General features: G+C 46.5%; 1 long non-coding RNA gene across 1 annotated transcript in view; it reads right to left on the reverse strand.

The window, feature by feature from the left end:
- Positions 1-15988, reverse strand: part of LOC111754908 (uncharacterized) — a 164869-nt gene that overhangs the window by 32170 nt on the left and 116711 nt on the right. The window contains exon 38 of the long non-coding RNA XR_010044870.1: positions 441-15371. This is a non-coding gene — a long non-coding RNA (uncharacterized LOC111754908). The remainder of the gene's footprint in view (positions 1-440; positions 15372-15988) is intronic.

Below are 15988 nucleotides of genomic sequence, written 5' to 3' on the forward strand. Positions count from 1 at the left end.
GACTGCCTCCAAATTCAGTGAAATTAAGGGATAAAAGCAAATTTCATTGTACTGAAGATCTCTGGCCAAATGTCTGTGCCAAATAGGATGGCCTTTCCGTTTGCTAGAAAACCTGGCTGACCGTATTTTTTTCAATGGAGGGGGAACATAGATCTCTCCAGACTCATTTTTATAAATGACAACAGACCAGCCCTGTCAGGACTGGAGACACAGCAGCCAGGAACCAAGGGGCAGAAGAATCCAGACTGTTCATGAGAAGTTCTACAATGGTCAGCACAGCTGGCTATCAGGTACTGGAGGGCCGGCTAACCACCAGCCCAGCACTGAGAATGATGAAGACCAGCCACACCTGGTCTTTCCAAAGCAGAGTTGAGTACTGAATGGGGCCGGCCATGTACGCTTCAGCAGCGGACAGACAGATACAACGGCAGACAACCTACCTGCACGTTGTAGAGCTTGAACACATGGTGACAGCCACTGTGTTCCCTTCGGTTAGCATCCCAGGTGAGTTGAGAAATCCTCCTAAGGATAGATGAGACATTGAGGGTTAGTGAAGCAGGTGATGAAAGTCAGTTATATGGGGCAGGTTTTGTGGCCATTTATTTATAGCCCTACCTGAAGCTGAGATCTAGGCCCTAAAGCCTCTATAGTAGGTTCTGATATTGCAAAAGAGGCCAACCACTTGTGTTTCCTCCTCATTAAAGGAACCAAAGTCCGGAAACCTCTCTTCGGGTACCACCAAATAACACTAACAGGAACCAAAGTCTGGAAACCTCTCTTCGGGTACCACCAAATAACACTAACAAGATCACGTTGGATTCTTCCCCTAAAGACGACATTCAGCCCTGGCAGTCTTGTTAAATATGGATCGGCCAGTGAAGGTTAGTAGAAAGGTGACGATAGAAAAGATAATAAGATACAGGCTCTTGTCACCAGGAAGTAAGGTCTACTGATGGGGCTGACGGCTAATGTCCCTTCCTGAAGCTGAGTTCTGGACCATGAGGTCTACAAGATGGGAACTGATACTGGAAAAGAGGTTGACTAGGTGTGTTTCATCCTCATTAAAGAAACAGAAACCCAGAAAACCTCTCTTCAGGTACCACCAGTTAACACTGTCAAGCATTCTGCCCGGGTAGTCTTAGTAAGTATAGAACTGCACACTGAGCGTTTGTCAGTTTGCTGGAGAAAGCTGTTAGTCCAGTGCATGCTGTCTACCCACCATAGCCCCAGGAGCCCAGTGGAGCAGATCCCCCCACAGCATGAGCTTGAAGCTGGCATCATGGCCAAAGAGTGGCGATACTGTGGTCAGAGGCTATTGTCAGTTGCTGGCAAGTTCATGACTAATGGTCAGGGCAGTCCTTCCTGTTACAAGGTGCCCCTAACCAAGGCTGACTGCACAAAGGCACTCCAGGGTATCTACTCAGAATTGTGTGGGGCCAGGTGGCCTGTGGCATAGATTAGGTCTACACACAGGCTGGCTCTCCCCTCAGCCATCTTGGGAGGGTGTCATCAGCGTGCCCCTTGCCCACAGTTTGGATGACCTCACGTGAACAAAGCCCTCCAAGGAAAGAGCACTGAAAAACAAATCTGACTCTGCCACATTCAACACTGTCACAAACGCCTCGCAGATAGGTGTTCTCTTCTCCAAGTCTAGCAGAGCGTAGCTTATGGTCTCTTTCGCCAAAAGTTGATAGCTCTTCCAGGAAGTTCTCCAAGGGAAGAGTAGATACTGAGGGTTAGTGGACCAGGTCACAAACGGCACAAATATAGCGTGTGCTCTCTGGTCAACCATCTCATGTATCCAGGCACGTGATGATGCCAGTCCTCAAGTCATCCCTGCCCTCGAAGCCGCCAAGCCAGAGAAGTTTGCTGAGAAGAAGGCTTTCACAGGAGAGTTATCGCACGCAAGACAGACAAGTCACAGACCCGGCCGGGTTGCACGAGCACAGACCTAGCATCCCCGCCCCGCAGGTGGTGTTAGCTCCAGGAAAGCTTGCAGGCGGGATTAGATACTGCAAAGAGGTCGACCGTGTAATGTGCGCCATAAAAAAAGCGAACGCGCCACGGACCACCTCTCTCCAAGTACCAAGAAGCAGCATTGACACCAGGACAGTGGCTCTTCCTCAAAGCTGATATTGCCTGCCGGAAGTCTTCCAAGGTGAGATGTGATATTGAGAAGAAGTAGACCATGTGTCCTACGTCACACATAAAGCGTACACACCATGGTCAACCGCATCTTCAAATACCATGAGTGACGCAGGACCCTACCTCTCTTCCCTTAATTTAGTATCACCTCCAAGAAACCTCTGGGTATGCATCATGACAGATCAGCATCGAAGTGCAGCAGTGACCACAAGCCCATGCCCAACACCACGACCACTGCCAGGCTGCCCTGTAAGGCGAGGATTGGGTGCCACGTAGTGCAATGTTGGGGATAAAGTGGCCAATGTCATAAAGAAAGAACGTGGTCTGCAGCCAACTACCTGGTGACCTGTGCCAAACAACACCTCCCACGGGCTCTGCTCGTGGGCTGGCACATTCTGCAGGGAGCACGCTGAGACCAGCTGGCGCGGAGCTGAGTGGGCCACGTCACATACATCATAAACAGAGTGTATGTTTTATGGTCTTCCATCTCTCCAGCCACTGTGCACTGGTTCTGAAGCCAGACCAGGGTGCCTCCCACGAAGTTGGCTTGGCCTCTGGGAAGCCCTCTGTGATTAGATTTGATATTGAGAAGACGTGGACCATATTACATACGACACTGAGCCAGCGCATGTTCTATGGTCAACCATCTTTTCAGGTACCGTGGAGAGGGCAGAGGTCAGAGCTGCTGAATCTTTGCCTACGTTAACGTCACCTCCCAGAAGCCTCTGAGGCTGGGTACAGTATTGAGAAGAGGCCGCCATGCAAGAGTTGCTATAGATGCAGTGAAGGCAGCAGAGAGGAACCCCTCAAGGATGCAAAGTGGAGAGGACGCTGGGACGAATGCAAAGCCTGATGTTTAATTCGACCTAGAAGCCCCCAGGTGCATTCACTGTCAAGAGAGGGTGAGCCCAGAGGCATGCGTTGTAAGTAAGGCTTCTGAAGTTTGCTCAACATCTCCTATGTGACCTGCGGCCCAGCCACTGATGGAACTGGTGCCTTCTCTCCTGAGCTTAACGTGACCTCCCTGGAGAGCTCCAAAGCTCAAAGTGATACTTTTTAAAAGTAGACCATGTCACACAGATGTTAATAAGATACATGCAGTGCAGCTAACCCCACTTCCAGTACCGTGAGCTCATTGCTGGTGCGAGACCCAGTGCCCCATCTCGGGGGCTGGCTGCATCTTCAGCAGGTTTTCCAAGGATGGACTGGAAAAGGGGGGAAAGTGGGCCAGGGAATGGGCTTGATCTGTAAATGCACATGGTGGGACAATCAGGTCTTCGAGGAGCATCAGAGCTAAGTGTGGTGCCAGGATATCTTCCTCCACATGGCTAGACTTGATAGGGGAAAAAGATACTGAACATCAATGGTCAATGACAAAAGTGAGTGTCTTCAAGTACCTGGAGGGATGCCACCTCAGGCACCCCTATCTGTCCCTCCATGGCTCAGGGTCCTGAGGTCATCTAAGGCAGCACTGGGGTGAATGAGGCAGTGTCTAACATCTAGGTTTGTGAACATCTGGAGAAGCAACGAAGGTTTCTTCAAGTTTTACAGGGGATGCACCATCACTGGAAGCAGGACACCTTCTTGGAGGTTACCGCCATCCTGGGGAAGCCTTGGGAGGCTGCATTTGACACTGAGGAGAAGCCCATTGCAAGCACTAACAGACACAGCACACATCTACCAGGGTCCTGCTCCTCCAAGGGTGTGGCGTGTGGAGGACACCAACACCAGTGTCTCTTCTCCAACTTCAAGCTTTGGATGGCTGGGCTGGATACCAAGAAGCGGTTTACCGTCCCACATACATACCCAAAATGTATGTGGGACGGTAAACCATTTCTTCAAGTACCGCACAATGGCAGGAAAGACCCAAAGAAGGCTCGTGTCCACCAAGTTGCCCGAGGGGCCCTTTGAGGCTCATTCCAATTGAGAAGAAGCAGGTCCTAGTGTGTACTAAACCAGAGATGTGTAATCAACCATGCCATGGAGACCAGGGGCCAGTGCTGATCCCAGAAAAACTCAAGGTCTCCTTCCCAGAGATGGTGGGATTTCCCAAGCAAGAGCTTGACATAAGAGGAGGGAGATTACATCATTTCCTGTCACCTGCAGGAAAGCAAACATGCCCTAGGGAAACATCTCTTCAAGTTGCACGGAGAATCCCCGATGGTGGGTTCCACGGCACCTCCCCGGTGATAGCGTTGCTTCCAGGAGCCTCGGGGATGGATTTGATACTGAGGGTTAGTGGACCGTGTTACATACGTCACAGATAAAGCGTACGCTATACGGTCTACTATCTCTCCAAGTACCACACAGAGACACCGAGGACAAAGGTGGAGGACGCGTCCCGAGAGCCCTCCGAGTGTGGGAGCTGGCCGGCGAAATCAGAGGGCGGGTGGAGAACACCACATGCACCATGCAACAAGCACACACCAGGCTAGGAGGCTGGTCTTCACATTCAGGGTTGATGCCAGCACCAGCCCAGGGACACATCCCCTCCACGGGCAGCTCTTTGGGAAGCCCGCCATGGCTAGGAGTCCCACAGAGCAGCTATGGACGATGGTATGCATCTCATCACTCCAGAGAGGCGGAGGCAGTGACCATGCCAGGAGTCTGGAGCCACAGGGAGGTAGGCACAGCAGGAAGGAGGGGGGAGGCCATGGAATGGGGTGGGTAGAACCTTGGGCAGGAGAGTAGGGAGAAGAATCCGAATAGGAAACGGAAGGCCAGATTGAGAAGGCCAAGCTAAACTATACCAGGGAGCAGGAGGCCTGGTCCTACCTGTGCGCGAGCCTTGGTCTTAGGCATAGAAAAATCATGCCACAAGGAAAGGCTAATGACCAGATCTGCCAAGTTGGGGGCATTTCTAAGAGGTTCTCTTAGGCCAGACTGGAATCAGGGCTGTGGATATCGTGCCATCTTCAGGCACAAAGAAGGTATATTGCTCTGGCCAATTGCCTCCCTGATTTGAGAACCATCATACTCAAACCCCTCTGGATGGAAATGAATCTTGACAAGAGGTGGACCTCAGTGCCACCATGGGACACCATCAACAGATGGAAGCAGCTCTCCAATGCCAGAGCAGGACAGAGGCTGGACCGCTGGGTGCCCTCAAGGTATCACCACCTCTGTGAAGCCTCCAAGGCCTGCCAAGCTACAGGGATGCGGTGGCCCATATCCCACAGATTGTTCTTTGTGCCTCTGTGACATAGAAGACCATCTCTTCAAGTGCCGCGACTGAGGCTGGAACCTCCCGAGAATGCCCCAGAGGGTGCAGGGAATGATCAGAAGAGACAGGTCTTGGTGAGGGATCGACACAAGCAACAGGAGCTGCACAGAGCGCAGGTGAAGCTAACACCCCGTGTCCTCTTCCCTGTCGTCGGCAACACCTCCAGGTGCCCTCCGAAGATGGATTGGATTCTGAGAGTTAGTGGACCATGTTACATAGGTCAAAAATCATAACGCCTACGTTCCATAGTCTACCATCTCTGCAGGAACCACGGAACGGTGCTGACCCCAGAACCGGGGCCTTGTCCCTGAAGGTGGCGTCACTTCCAGAACCTTCGCGCCCTGGGAAGCAGGATGTGGTGAACATGAACAGTCCCCTCTTCAATGTGGACGAGTGAGCTGAGGAAGAGGTGCCCTCCCCACTCCCACCCGACCCCGGAAGCAGCATCTCCTCCAGGGGGGGCCAGGCCAACTTGGAAAGATGGAGAAGAAAAGGCTCATGGTGGAGCTGGCTGGGGCGTAGTCACCCTCTGTAAGCCACTGTGAGAGACAGTGGTTGGCCGTGCATGGCAGAATGGGAGTTGTCCCACGGGAAAGGACAGCCTGCCCAAGCCCATGCAGACTGTGGAGGTCTTCGCCACACACCACAGCACCTTAAAGACAAAAACTGAGAAGCTGAGAGGGCAGGGCCTCCCCTGTTCCTGGTCAACATCACAGCCTGGCTGTGCACAGCAACAGGCCACAGGAAGAGGACACAAGGCCGTGAGGTTGGCTCATCTCCAAAGATCGGGCCGAGTCATCTGGGGCATGACTACTACACTCTGGTGGAGAATGAGTTGCCTGGCCCATGATCCAGGTATTGAAGTCCAATTCTGCAGATCGCCCTTGAGTGTTCCACTGCTCAGCACAGTTCTCATCCCTCGCTCCCAGCATGCACCTGACAACCCAAAGCAGTGCGCCCACCCTCCTCTCGCCAGGGGCCATACATCTTCCGAAGGCCGCGGGGACATCTCGCACCCAAGGCCAGTGCGTGTTGCTCCACCATCGATTTAGGCACTGGAGCAGTGTGGAGGAGTCCCTGCTTCCTGTAAGAGAACCTCACTAGCCAGTTGGCCTTGCGGGGAACACCAGAGTGAAACATGAGGGATGAAGGGACTAAGCTAGCAAAAGAGGTGACGAGAGTAAAAAGCAAGGAGCTGTGGAGGCCAGAGGGACACGGACAGCAGAGCACAGTCTCGATGAAGCACCCTGGGGAGGGCACAGAGATCAAAGGGCGTCTAGGGAGATGACAGGGCGGAGCTGGGGACATGGCTGCAGATCATGCAAGGCCTTAGAGCACAGGTGAAAGATGGTGGGCTCAGACTCAGGGCCAGTGGGGGCCATTATTATCTGATAAAGGACACGGGGAAGTTCACATTTGAGTAATTTCTCTTACAAACATGAAAAGAAAATGAGCCTGGGGTGGGGGCAGGCAGAGGAACACAAGAGGCCAAAGCCGAGAACAGCACGCAGCTGGGGAAATCGCAGAGGTGGGGAAATGAAACGTTTGGGAAGAAGGACCCAAAGAGACTTGGAAGCACCCAAGATGTGGGTGAAGAATGGTGAGTGTGATAGAAAACATCAAGAATCCATGCGGGTGTGAGCCGGGAGAGCCCCGTTCTCCTGGCAGAGCTGGAAGAGACGGTGCAGCAGGGTGGGCAGGAGGCTGGTGACAGAGCTTGGTAGAGAGGCCAAGCTGGCGACAGGATGGAGGCTGCTGGGGACTGGGTTTGTGGTGCAGGTGTGGGGTCCAGAGGCCAGGCAAAAGTGAGACTGGGAGAAGCCCCCAAGAGGGGAGCTAGAGGGGGGCAGCCAGAGTGGACTTCTGAGCTTTTTAATTTCAAGGGAACTGTAGCATGTAAGCCATCAGGATGGGAAGAATACAAGAGATGGGGCGGGGACAGAGGTTAGGAGCCCAGGGAGCTGCAGAATGGAGCCTGAATTTAGCACAAAGACAGTGGGCTCACAGGTAGAATCACCGTGGGATTTGGGCAAGGGAAACACAGGGCCAACAGAGGTGCGTAAGGATGCTGTCTCAGCCTTTGCTTTCTCTGCAGCCTCAGTAGAGAAGAAGTCAATTAGCTTGTCTGCTCTGGAAGGGAGGGACCACACCAGCTCCAGGTCCACCTGCCCAGCCTGGGGAAGGCATCCCACACGCGGGTGAGGGACAAATAGAGGGGCAACTCCACAGGGCAGTCTGGACTCTGAAAGCACACTTGTCCTTCCGGATGGCGATATGGGTCCCCCTCCACATCAGGGAGGTCAGGAGGGGGAGCGAGCCTGGTGTCCCCCCAGCACCCTGACACCTGGGCACCAGCCCCTTCTGGCTCTTCTTGCCCCCAGCACAGTCATCCCTCTCCTCTGCCCTCCCACCACCCTGCGGTGGAGCACTGCACACAACCTCCGAGCGCTCCATCCCCACAGGACGCACTCACACTCGGCCACCAAATGCAGGGCTATGGCTCCGAGGAGCTCGCAGTCAGCGCTCGGAGACCCAGCTCCCAAGCCCACGCCATCCAGTAGTGGTGGACATGCACCAGCAGAGGCACTGGGGTTCCACACAACTCTTGGTCCCCACAGGGACAGCCCTGCTGCCCCTGAAGGTGACGTGAGGCCCATGGTGCCCGCCCACGCCACAGCCCAGTCCTGGCAGAGGCAGCCAGAGAAGGCCGCAGGAAGACCACTGGGCATGTGAAAGCGGGACAGAAGGAAACCCAGAGGTGCTGTATTTAATTGGCACACACAGGGCAGACGCAGATAAATCTATTTGATTTGTTACCACATAGAATAAAGATGGAAGCCTGGCTTTAAAAAGAGGCTGAAATGGAAGCATGAAGACTCTGGGAGATGGCTGTGAAGTTTTTAAATGACAGGAAGAGATGGAAATAAAGAAAAGATAGTCTCCATGATATAACAAAAGATTGCAGGGGAAAAAAAATAACACAAGCATGAAGCAAAAAAAAAAAAAAAAAACAAAAAAACACACACACACACACACACAACTTTTAAAAGCCCAAACATGTCAATCAAGAAAACATAACGCAAATTAGGTTAGATTTCTTTACAAAAAGGATTTTCAATTAGGGTCAAAAGCCTCAAATCCAAACTATATGCTGTCGATTTGAGACACATTTTAAACAAATTAACTCAAAAAAATTTCAAAGCCAAAGGATGGCACAGGAAAACGGGTAGGCCTCAATTGTCATGCAAGTCCCCTTCAGGCAGCCTCCACACCACACAGGCATTTCACAGACCACAGAAGCAGACAGCAGCTGACTGCCAGCAAGGCCTCCCCAGGGGCCGCACCTCCGACTGCGTGGTGGCAATTTGTTCCACTTGCTTGTGCGATCCTTTAAATCTGCCATTGCGAAGGCTTTCTGGGGATGCTTGGGGCGGGGGTCCCCATGCAGCACTGTAAGAAGGGTGCCCAGCACCCACTGCTCAGGGTCTCCGCCTCTCCCCAGTAGGTAGTTCTGGTTTCTCCTCTGCATTAATCAACTTTTGGGTGACATTTGGTCTGATAAGGAGCCTAGCAGCATTTGAAAACCAGAATTGAATTGTATTTTGCTCTTACTTTTTATAAATAAGTGAAAATTTAAAAGATAAATTTGCAGATACCTGTGCTAAGCACACAGATCTAGTGTATATGTACTTAAGAAATTGGGGAAGCAAGTAAATCATTTGGCAGAGCCAAAGCGGCAGATCTTCAGTTTCAGGAACTGAATTTAAGGCAGTCAACTGTGTGTTTGGAAAGACTCAGATGAATGAACACGAATGAATGTCAGAAATTGCCTTGGAAAGGTGCAGAATGCTGGGTTCTCAAGAGCAGAATTCTTTGGACATGCAAAGCTCAAGTTCAACTTTCAAACAATACTTTGCTTCATTACAGGCTCCCAGAAACAATTCAATGAGAAAATAAAGTTAACAACCTTAGGGAAACAATCAAAAGGACTTAGATGTGTTTCTGTAATTTCAAGTCATTAAACAAACCAATGGAAACCACTTCTCAGAGAAGGTACCATTCTTAACAATAGAGTAGCACTCCCAAATACTTCCATTAGGAGTAATAAAGCATCCACAAGTGCAGAGAAATAATAGCAACAGTTTCCAGAACCCCACTACTGAGGCCATCAAACAGACAAAAAGTAAACAATATGCAAACCTCAAATCTAGAGGCAACATCCTACTTGACAGAAAATGAGAAACAAAAGATGCTCAGTTCATTGGCACTGTTAGTCTACCCCACAATTTCTAACTAACATAATAAAAACAGTAAAATAGATAGATGCTGCCCACTATTAGAATGAGACTGAAATGAGTTTTTGATTTCACAATTCTTTACTGAGAAAATCTGAAAGGATCAGTTTTAAGTCGATAAAACTAAGCATCTTTAAATCTATAGCAAGTAGCACAGCTTACTTTAAAGACTTGTGAAACCTTACGAAGTTGATTTCATTATGTGAAAAGAGACATCAGTAAATTCCACCAAAGTGGAAAGCGTATTCTGCAGTCACAAAAAATTATGACCACATTTTAATACAAAAAGACAAACAACAACTCAAATAAATTAGAAGTTGATTTGAAAGTGAGCTCTAGTTTTTCTCATTTAATATGACAAATAATATCATCTAAGAAGAAGAAAAAAAACAGCAGCAAATCTTTTAAAATACTAAAAGGATTACATATCAAAACTTAGGAAATGCAGCCAACATTGCAGCCAGAGGCACATTCATATCATGAAATGTTTTCCTTATTAAAGAAGATTAATTACAGAGACTATTCAGACAGATCTGCACTTAAAGAGATTAAAGAATCAAAAAAGCTAAAGGTTGAATATCATGGAATTTGAATACATAAAAAAAAGTTGAGTCGAACAATTATTTCAAGAACTGACTTTGAAAAACCTCTAAAATAGGCAAGAGCATCTACTAAAAAAGAGACACACATTGTGTGCACATTTGCAATTAAGGAAAACAAAAGTGATGTAATCATAAAATTCTATTAAAACAGAATGCTGCTTATATCCCTATGCTAATGTATTTTGATATGTTATGAAAATAGATCATTTTTTAAGATTAATGATAGCTGAAGACAACTGATAAGCACTTATGTACCGGACAGTGTACGGTACTTTAGATCATATTCCTCATACTGGCCCTCTTGGGCTTTCATTTTAACCACTTAACCAATGAGGAAAACTGAGAATTTAAAGTGGATACATAGTTTTATCAAAGTCACATAGGAGAGAATCTGAAATCAATTCAACTCATTCCAGCACCCAAAGATTTAACATTGAAAAGAGTCAAATATCCAACAGTGGAGGAAATCTAAAGACTTCCAATAAATACAAAAGAAATAGGATAAGTTATAACAGGAGAGTTCTTTCTACTTTTTATGAAATATATTTTTCAATTAATATACATATATGGTACAGAATATAGAAAAAGATGGAATAGCTCCTAATTCATTTTTACACATCAGCATAACTTTGACACCAAAATCCAACAATAGATATGAAAAACCGTAAAAGAATAGCAAAACAAGTCTTATAAAAAACAATACACCACAATCAAGCAGAATTTAATCCAAAATGTTTCAAAGTCGTGAAACACTATTATAATTCATTGTATCAACAAGCCAGCAGAGAAAAACAAGTGTCTTTTACACACCAAAAAACATTCTATAAAATTCTAAGTCCATTCACAATTTTAAAGTCACATAAGGACCATGAACACTTCATTAGCATTATAAGTCTAGACTGACAAAACCATTTGTAATCATATTTAACAGTGAGCTAGAAACAAGACAAGATTTCTGTTATCACCAATTTAGTGTTTTTGAAGTAGCCAATGCTATAAGACAAGAGAAACTGCCTAGATAAAATGAGAGACACTACTTATGTTGCATAGATATAAATGAATCTACCTAGAAATTCCAAAACACTCACGTAAAGCTTTTAAAACAAATAATAATAGTTCAGTAGACAGACAGAATGTATAGATATATAAATCCCTACATACTAACAACCAGTTAGAAAATATGAAGGAGATGGAATAAATTTACATAGAACCAATTAATTTCTCAAAATAAACAATGATAAATTATGAATTTGTCAAATTCAAGAAATAATTATTATGTAAATATACAGCTGTAAGTTATCATACAAAATCATAAAAAATACCAATCGCCTTTAGGTTAATTGACAATTTTATAAGTTCTACAGAAAATCTGTAGGATTTTTAACATAACATCACGAATGTTTATCTAAATGAGACCAATGAAAAACTCCTTTAAAAATAAAAATGAAGAAAGACTATTGCTATTCAATTATAATATATTGTAGCAATATAAGATATTATAACAGAGCAACAGTGGCCTAAAAACAAACAAACTGATATAATAATGGAAAGCCAGAACAAGAACCAAAACTGTGGCAAATGTGGAAAGGAGACAAATAGTTATTTCTTGTAATAGTTCAATTGATGAATGAAAGATTCAAATATATGAGAATTAGAAAAAAATTTAATTGGCCCTTTATATGAATTCTATTTTTGGAAAAGCCTTTCTAAGCAGAAAGGAAAATGGAAATGAAAAAACGTATGGGGAAAAATTAGTGATAGATTTTTAGAACATAAAAATATATTAAATGGCAAAAAAACTCAATAAATGAAAAGGAATGGTGAATTAAAAATGGGAGAAGGGAGAGAATGAAAAATGGGAGAAGGGAGGGAATACTGGTAATATGATTTTTTTAAAAAAATGAATTACTATTCCTGTTAAAAGGGACTTACAAAATAAAACTTGAAGATGAACCCACTAGCAGAGGTTGGTGGGGAAGGAACCTCCAAGTGGAGCAGTGACCTGAACGCAGCTTAGGCCTGCTCTGCCCTGGACTCCGAGCTGAGTGAGCATGAAGATGCTTGTCTGTGTGCACACTCGTGTGTAGGACAGGAAGGTGCAAAGTGGAGGAGAAGAAGGAAACCAAAGCCCTGCCTCGCAGCAAGGAAGGCTGAGCTGCAGAGTCCACCCAAGGCTGAGGGCAGGATGGGAACAGACACTCGGAGAAGACAAAGCAGAGATTAGAGAGACAGCAGGTGCACGTGGATGAGGTTTGTGTCTATCTGTTTATCCCCAGGGAGATGAGGAAAGCATCTAACGTGCAAGCTAGAAGCACATACACTTAGGTACAGTGGGAGGCTTGGAGACTCTAGGGAAGGAAAACTTCAGAGAGCCTATGATTGAGAGCTTCAACGGCATAAAACAAGTGTTGCATGGGGCTGGGGATTTAGCTCAGCGGCATAAGCGCCTGCCTTGCAAGCAGGCAATCATGAGTTTGATCCCAGGTACCAATAAAAAAAAGAAGTGTTGCATTCATCAAATGTGTTGTTATAGAATAATGTCTAAAGTTCAATAAAAATTAAAATTACAGATAGGAAATCAGAAAAAAAACAGGCTAAAATGACCTCTCAAAAAAAAATGAACTCTCTTGGAGAGAGAGAACCACAGTGAAGATACACAAATATTATTAAAGAACTAGTCAAAGAAGTAAAACATGTAAGAATCAAAGTGTTGGGAAGGAAAACTGGCCAATCGATTGGTCAAGAGGTCTTTTTGAAGTAGAAGAATACAAATTTTCAGATCAAAAAGGCCTGGTAAATAGATAAACATGGATCCAGATTAAAATATATGCACACAAAATTTTAAAACAATAGAAAATCCTATAATCACAAAGGCTTATGGTTTCTTTCCAACAGCCATAGAAACTGGAAAACAATGATTTATGTTTTCAAAATTAGAGTGGCAGTTCCAACTTAGAATTTTATACCCTGCTAAATTACCAATATCAGTGTAGACCCTTTCCTATCCAGATGTGAAAAGTGTCCAAAATTTACCCGCCATGGGTCATTTCTCCTAAAACTGATAGGAAATACACCTAGGAAAACAGAGGAGTAACCCAAGAAGAACAAGGAGACAGTCTTTATAAAGACAGAGATCTAACCATGGGGAGACCATCAAGGGGATCACGAGGGGGAGAATGTGCAGAGATCAAGATGTTGGCAGGAAGCCACGATCAACTAACCTGTCACAAAACAGCAAAAAAGATCCAGAAAGAAAACTCTACAAAAGGATAAAATATATCTAAGAAAAAAAGAAGTAAAGCAACATGTTTGAAAATATGGAGCAGCGTGGGATGAATATGAGATATATTCAGAAAGACAATGAGAAAGAAATGCATGCGCACTTATGTGCACATACACAAACACACACACACACTCCAGGAGAAATTATAAAGGTTGACTGAAGAATCACAGTGCTGCATTGTTAAGAATGTTTACACACTTGTAACTGCGTCAACCCTGAGAATTGATCAAACCAAGGGTAGGAAATACATGCATTGAGAAGATAATGCACAAGGGAATTTTGTGGGGTGAAACGAAGGGCATATGTAAAATCCTTGTCTTTACAATAGAAAAGATAATGCCTAAGTGTTAAAAAGGGGAAAATGTGCAAGGAGGAAAATAATAATGTTACTTAGAATTATGGATGCAAAGATGTCAAGAGAATCAGTTAAAGTAGTTACAAGCTATTGCTTCTTGGTACAGGAAATTTGGGGGGGCTGGCAGGGTAGGTGGGTGAACCCTTCTAAGATGATCTCGCAGAATTATTTGACTCTTAAAGTGATCTGTGCGCATGACTTTGACAAAAAATAAAAACTAAATGAAAAGTGGAAAGAACTTGATCTGGCAATTTAGACACAAATAACACAAAGAAATGGGGAAAACGTTCTGTGCCACAAGTAACAAAAGATCTGCAAATGAAAGAGTGAAATGCCATGTTTTGACAAATTGGCAAAGGTTAAAAACTTGGATAATTCCCTGAGAAGCAGGCACTTCTCACGATAATTCTGAAATGCAAGCTGGCACGAGCTTAGGGCAGGTAATTTGCCCATGACACGCGCCTGCCTCCTGACAGGGCCATTCTGCTTTTAGAATAAACTGCAAGAAATGAAACAGAAACGTAAAGATGAACACACAGAGATGCTCGCCCTAATGACACAATCCCACGTTCAAAGGGATTAAATACCAATAAAAAGAGGCCAATTAAAATCAGTTATGATCCAGTCATTCAATTAGAACAGTGCGTAACCATTAAAAAGTGTAAGATAGAAAATCACTTAATGACACGGGAAAATGTTGGGCATATATGTTTAGATGACAGAGCAGTGACAATGAGGATCACACACGCAGAGCAACCTGAAGGCCAGCGGCTGTTCACTAAATGTTGGCAGGGTTATTATCTTCCAACAGTGAGACTAGGGAGATTTTTATTCTTCTCTTTGTTCTTTTCCATATTTTAAAAGCTATTGCAATAAAGGAATATTTCTTTTTTCATGAAACAAATTAATTTTTAAGAAATGACTGAGTAATAAGTTCTATTTCCTGCTTTAGGCTCTCATATGGGAGAAGCCACAGGGTTCTGTTAGCAGAATGCAATCGTCTGTGTCATTTTTGAAAGACGCTCAGGGCAGAGGAAGAGAGGCAGCGCCTCAGCTGCAGCTCAGATGCTGGCAATGGGGGTGCTGGAGGGGTGTGAGTGTCTGGTGAACCCAGCACCCACGTGGTCCCCACACCTCAGGTGGGGCCAGAGATGAGGGACTTCTCTGGTCAGTGCTGCTCCCTGCTCTGAGGAGGGGCTGCTGGCCATGGTGCAGCCTCTGCTCCTTGATGCCCTGAGGAGGGCACGAGCCCTGGCCTCGCTTGCTCTGAACCCTGCCGACCAGCTCGCCCTGGAAGCTGACAGTCTCTGCATCCTCTGGGCTGAGTCTGGTCCCCGAACCAGGCATTACACATTGCGACCCGAAAATGTGGAGCTCACCCATTAAGGTGGTGGGGCGCTCCTGCAGCCCTCCTCCGGACACCAGTGCTTGGCAGCCACGCCTCTGTGGGCTCCTCACGGGGACCTTGCTGGACAAGAGGAACACGTCAGGTCACAGGACAGAAGTCCAGCGGCTCAAACATGTATCTGATCCCAGGGACCCAGTCATATTTACAGAGCAGGGGCTGGAGGAGGGGCAGCCGGCTCTGAGCTAGCTGCTATCAGCCAGGTGCTGCCCAGTCAGTGTGGGAGGGCACGGCTTGAGCCGGACAGGAGACACTGGGGCTCTTGGGCAGGTCCGTGGTGGGGCAGCTGCCATGTTATCATCAGAGGTACACAGCACTCAACAGTCGGGTGTCCTCCCTGATGATAAAAGTCAACTTTGGCCTAGGACTCCCCTCTTTGTGTCACTGTCCTTCATGTGAACTGTAGTTTTGAGCTCTTGGGGTTGGATCCAGGGCCTCTGCACCGAGGTACATCCCCAGCCCCTTTTTAATTTTCATTTTGAAGCAGGAGTGCTCCAGCTGGTGACTCTCCTGTCTCTGCCTCTGAGAGTGCTGAGGTTACAGATGCGCACTCCCATGGCCGCTTTTGTGGAACCCATGGAGGAGGAGTCAGTGTGTGCCCCAAAGTCCTCTCACTGCCAGGGCCACCTGAGGAGGACCACAGGGCTGCTCCCTGAGCATAGTGTACCCGCAGCTCTGAG

The sequence above is a fragment of the Cavia porcellus genome, unplaced genomic scaffold, assembly GCF_034190915.1.
Source record: "Cavia porcellus strain 051 isolate PalLab524CR breed Dunkin Hartley unplaced genomic scaffold, mCavPor4.1 scaffold_31, whole genome shotgun sequence".
Lineage (NCBI taxonomy): Eukaryota > Metazoa > Chordata > Mammalia > Rodentia > Caviidae > Cavia > Cavia porcellus.